A 6,168-nucleotide genomic window follows, 5' to 3' on the forward strand; every position below is an offset into this window, starting at 1 on the left:
GGCAGGACAAAATTAGGATGTGGCTGAAGAGCAGGCAGCACAGTTAGAGAGCACATCTGATGCCCTTGGCAATGTTCCTCAGAGTCCACCCACTATATCAGCTCCAGTGGCAGCATCCTCTGCTAAGTATGTAGAGAAGGGATCAGAGTGGACTTGGAAGATCTGAAGACATTTCTAAATAAGGGAAGGCCCACGCTTTGCAAAATGCAAGCACATGGCAAAGACACAGGTCCTGGCAAACAAATGGGGCATTTAACTAACACTGGCATGCTTTATAAGCCACAGATGGTCGTCAATCTGTAGGCAACAATTAGACAGATTAAATTTCCCACAAACACCTCCTTCTTTGTACAATGCTCCATGAACTTGAATTGTGAGGAATGCATACTTAGAGTTTGTATAGATATTAACAGTTTTTCCCTCAGCCAACTGCAGGGCTCGGGTGAGGGTGATTAGTTCGGCTTTTTGAGCAGTGGTCCCCGGAGGTAAGGGTTGGGCCTCGATGATTTCATCTTCAGATACAACTGCGTATCCGGCGGATCGTATTCCTTGGGTTATCTGACTACTACTGTCGGTGAAGAGCGTCAGGGCTGGTCTCTCAAGTCTGGCCTGCTGGAGTGAATGGTAGCCATGACTTCTCCACAGTCATGGATGACTGGTTCAGGTGCCGGCATGAGTGTGGCCGGGTTCAGATTGCTGCTGTCTTGTATCTGAATTTCAGGTGTTTCGCAGAGCAAGGCCTGGTACTTGACGAGACGTGAGTTGGTCATCCACTTCGGGCCATGAGTTTCAAGCAGTCCCCTGATAGTATGAGGCGTAGTTATCTGTAAGGGTTGTCCGAATGTTAGTTTGACAGCTTCAGGTATCAGTAAGCATGCAGCAGCGATGCTTCGGAGGCAGCCGGGCCATCTCTTGGCAACATTGTCCATTCCTTTGGATAGATAGGCAGCAGGGCATTCCCATGACCCGAAGGTTTGCTTCAGAGACAGTGCTATATCGGGTACAAATTATATCGCAATGATAGGGAGGATCAGCTTGGTGGGGGTGTGGCACTTTATGTCCGGGAGAGAACAGAGACCAACAGTATAAAGATCATACAAGAGACTAAATGCTCAATAGAATCTATATGGGTAGAAATCACATGTGTGTCGGGTAAGAGTATAGTGATAGGAGTATACTACCGTCCACCTGACCAAAATGGTCAGATGATGAAATGCTAAAAGAAATCAGGGAAGCTAACCAATTTGGCAGTGCAGAAATAATGGGAGATTTCAATTACCCTAATATTGACTGGTTAAATGTAACATCAGGACATGCTAGAGACTTAAAGTTCCTGGATGTAATAAACGACTGCTTCATGGAGCAATTGGTCAAGGAATCAACACTTAAAGGAAAATTTATCCCAGCACAGGGCAAAGACCTTTACATATGTGGCCGGACTGCATGATTTGGGTCCCTGCCCTCCTGACCTTACCCTGTACAAGGATGTATAGTGTAAACAAAAATTAAAAAACTGGACTGGTGACAACTGTTTCAGTTTAAATCCAGCCTGAGACTTGTGCTGTTGCAGAAAGCAACAATTATCTGATTACAGGAGGCACAGGAAGTTCAGTTACTATCAGGAGCCAATGGGGAGCCAGCTCATTACCCAGGATGAGAACTTCAGACCAATCAGAAAAGAGAAAAAAAAACCATCAAAGCCTAAGGCAGGAGGAATATCAGTGCTGTGTGTGTTGGGGTAATGAGCCCAGCTACCAAGCTGAGCTAGATTTCAATTACCCTAATATTGACTGGGTAAATGTAACATCAGGACATGCTAGAGACTTAAAGTTCCTGGATGTAATAAACGACTGCTTCATGGAGCAATTGGTCAAGGAATCAACACTTGGTATCAGCAGTGGGAGAAGGGTATCAGCAGTGGGAGAGGATCCCTCCCCTCCCCACTTCCACCACAGCTACCAGGAGCTTCCACTATAGGAGCCAGGAGTTTACCACCCCCCTACCTGCAGGACCAGTTGCAGCTAAGTAGTCCTAAATTGTTCAGCAGGAGCAGTACAACAGGTTATGTTTTCTTTCTTTGTCCCTGCCTTGCAGTATTGACATCAGACTGTTGTGTCAGTGAGCTGCCAGAAAAACACTGCTGTTAGCTACTGAGTAGAGTCCTGCCCTGAATTGTCACTCCCTGCATCAGGGCAGGGAACCAGCGTTTCCCCTTCTTTGGAGCCTCTCTAAGACTGGAGCTTCCCCAAAGAGTGCCTCTACGTTTCAACTAATACAGCCTTCATTGATTATGCTTTAAGGGGGAATACACTTCTTGGACAGGGGACTATGAGAGCAACAGTAGAACACATTCTGATACACTGGTGTGAGAATTACCTTAGAGTGCAGTCTAAGCAGGCAAAGCAACAGACTACTATAACATGTAACTATAACATATAACTGCAAGTCCTAAAAAGGCTTAAACCCCTACTGTTTTTCCATGACTTCAGGACTGTCCTCCAAGCCACGCTCTTTGCCAAGATTGACTACTGCAACACTCTTCTTCTGGGGCTTCCACTCTCATCCACAAAACCATTACAGATGCTCCAGAATGCAGCAGCTAGAGTCTTGTCCAATACAAACCGCAGAGATCACATCTCCCCCATCTTAAAGAACCTACATTGGCTACCAATAAATTATCGAATCTTACACAAATCCCTTACCATAATCCACAAAACGATCCACAAGCAACAACCGTTGGACCTCCAATTCCCCCTCAAACTTCACTCCTCATCCAGGCCCATCAGAGAATCATATAAAGGATCTCTCATGTACCTCCTAACAAAACTTCACGCCACACCGCAACCAAAGAAAGAGCATTCTCTATAGCGGGACCCACTATTTGGAACAATTTACCTCCTGACCTCAGACAGGAACCCTGCCTACAAACATTTCGAAAAAGACTTAAAACCTGGCTATTCAGCCAAGCTTTCCCTTAATCTATTCAATTTCAGAACTCCACATCTCAAGCCTACTGGACAACTTACTTAGCGATACCCTTTTATCACAGTGGTTATCCCTCTGTCCTTCTCTTTCTTCTTTTCCCAAGTTCGATCTCCTTGTTATATGTAACTTTATTACCTCCTCTGATTATTTTACTGTTAAATGGTTGATAAGAATGTTTACCCCCTTGTTACATGTAAACCGATTTGATATGACACCTGTCATGAAGGTCGGTATATATAAGAATTAAATAAATAAATAAATAAATAAACATGCGGGACACATTCTCCTGCTTTTCTTCCAATCTAATATATGCCAACACCTGCCAGCAAAGTCCCGCTTCTGTCTACATAGGACAAACGGGACAATCTATAAGGACAAGGTAAAGGGATTTAAACCTGAGGTTAGAAATGACAACATTCAACCTTCCTTGACATTCTCTATCTGAGCTTAAGGTTGCCATACTCCTACATGAAAACTTCAAAGGAGCACTCCAGCCTGAAACTGCTGAATTGGAACTCATTAAAAATCTAAATACCATCACCCAAGGGCTGAACAGAAGCAATGGATTCATGACTCACTACAAATATGCATAAACTGAACTGTTGTCTGATCATTCTGTCTATTCACAGTTACCTCAGTTGTCAGTAGGCTAAACTACAATCCTATTCACACTCTCTCCACACCGTTTCCTGCCTTTTCCCATGTCTTCTCACTGTTCTGTATATATTGTACACATCAACTGTACATCATTTCATGCATCTGATGGTGTGGACTGTGTCCTCGAAAGCTCATGCTTTAATAAAACAGTTAGTCTAAATGATTCCACTCGACTCCTAGTGCTTTTTTTTTTTTTTTTTTTTATATTTAAGATTTAGTTTTATTGATAACTGCTTAATGCATAACATAAAACATCATAACGATTGTACAATCAGTAGCTACTAGTTTCAAATAGAGGCTACAGTAATGTGCTGAACAAGAGAACAACAGATGTATACCCCCCCCTCCCCCCCACTCACCTACAGGCAATTGTAGTCCAGATAGGTCATAATACAATGCATAAAACACAAAAAGAGCAAGGCAATACCGTGCAGAGTAGAACCAAAGAAACATAAGACCTCATGTGTGCCGTGATACCCTGCTGCCTCTGTACATAAAAAAGTAAAATTGAACATGAGGACGAGTTCTAGAGTCTGCAATAGAAAAAAGAGAGAAAGAAGAAAAGGCAAAGAAGTGTAAAAAACGCAAAGGAGTTGAGAATTATGCTGACAGCGTTTGCTTATGGGTGCTCTGGCCCCTGAGTGCGGTACCACTCTGCAAATGGGGACCAGACCGCCTGGTACGCTTGGAGGCGTTTGTGTCTGATCGCTGTGATATATTCTAGCTGGCGAAGATTATGAATCCGGGGAATAAGGTCTTGAAGCGGAGGAGTAAGGTGAGTCTTCCATTTACTAGCCAGTGCCAAACGGGCCAAGATAAAAACTTGCTGGCAAAACCGATCGGATGGCGGTCGTAGAGAATGGTTAGTGGCACACAGAAGAATTATGGTCGGATCCATTGCAACCGTCTGCCCAAGAACTCGAGCCAGCCAATCAGTGATCATCGTCCAGTACTCTGTCACTATAGGGCAAGTCCACCAGATATGGAAATAGGTCCCCGTATAGCCACAGCCTCTCCAACAGACTCCGGAAATGGTAGGATAGATTTTATGGAGATGAGCAGGCACATAATGCCATCTATACAAAAGTTTTAAGCAAGTCTCTTGTAGATGTGCCGATAACGAACACTTACGACCTTTGACAAAGATCGCTTCCCAATCCTCAATTGACATAATGGTATTAAGATCTTGTTCCCAAAGTAGAGAGCTCCGAAGTTTAGTAGACTGTGGCCCTTGCAGTAGTAGATAGAGTTTAGAGACCGCTCCCTTCACCACCTTAGGTTGAGCACAATATGTTTCAAATAGAGTGTTAACAAGATGCACACGATTAGCTGATAAGTGGGACCGAAGAAAGTGAGCCAGTTGTGCGTATTCCAGGAAAGGAAAGTGGGTCCCCGGGTACTTCTCTGATAGGGTAGTCAGGGATATCACGGAAGATTGTTGAAGCATCTGACCCATGGTGGAGATACCCGCCTGTGTCCACGTCGTAAAAGTGAACCTGGGCAGGCCTGCCGGAAAATGCAGGTTATGAAATAAGGACGTAGAAAAATGATATGCAGAACTTCCCACCAATTTCTCCTTCCATTTTGACCAAATCCGCAAGGTGTTCTGCAGGGTAGGCGGAAGACCTAGTGCTTTTTTATTCAGATGAAGAGTCATTACTTGTTCCCTGTACGTACCCAGATCAGTCCAGACACCTGGGTTGTGACTCCGCACCAGCAGATGGAGACAGAGTAAAACCTGTCGGGCTCCCTACATATAGTAAGGTGCCACCCACAGCCCCTCAGTCTTTCTCTGTCTCCAGCAGATGGGGCAGGTCCACCCACAGTCTCTGGGATCCCTGGTTCATGTTTTCGTAGTTAGTCAGGGATAGTTAAAAAAAAAAAAAAGAATAAAGAAATACATAAAAAGGGTAAAAGACATTCAGAAGAAGAAAAGAGAAGAAAATTCTCCTCTGGTGTAAGTCTCCCAGGGGGGTTGGGAAGGTTCTGGGAGGACCATCCCCCCCTGGTTGAGACCGCTGCTGAGGGTCGAGGACCAGGCCGAGGTAGGCAGCAGCGTCGGGGGTGACACCGGGAAGCCCGGTTCACTCACCCCCGCTGCAGCAGAAGATTCAGGACCCAAACCTTTGAATCTTATTATCATAATAAATCCTCTTAGCTATAATAATTTTTTTACGATAATGGGCAAGAAAGATACGATAATTAGTTAATGCTAAAATAGTTTTTGATTTCTTCCAGATTCTTTCTTTTCTACGTAATATAAGTTTTAATTGTCTTAGATCATTATTGTACCAAGGATTCTGCTTTTCAGTAAGTTGCACTGCTTTGAGTCTTAGTGGATTTATTCTGTCAGCTATTTCTTGAGTTGTCTTATACCACATCTCGGTAGGATCTAGAGATGCTTGGGATTTAGATGGGTACTCAGTTAATTCTGACTGAAGTACTTCGGAATTATAGGGTTTCCTATATTCAAAAGAACATAACTTTTTTTCTTCAGTTAGATTGGGCCTGATATAGGAAACTTTA

The sequence above is a fragment of the Rhinatrema bivittatum genome, chromosome 3 (assembly GCF_901001135.1).
Source record: "Rhinatrema bivittatum chromosome 3, aRhiBiv1.1, whole genome shotgun sequence".
Classification (NCBI taxonomy): Eukaryota; Metazoa; Chordata; class Amphibia; order Gymnophiona; family Rhinatrematidae; genus Rhinatrema; species Rhinatrema bivittatum.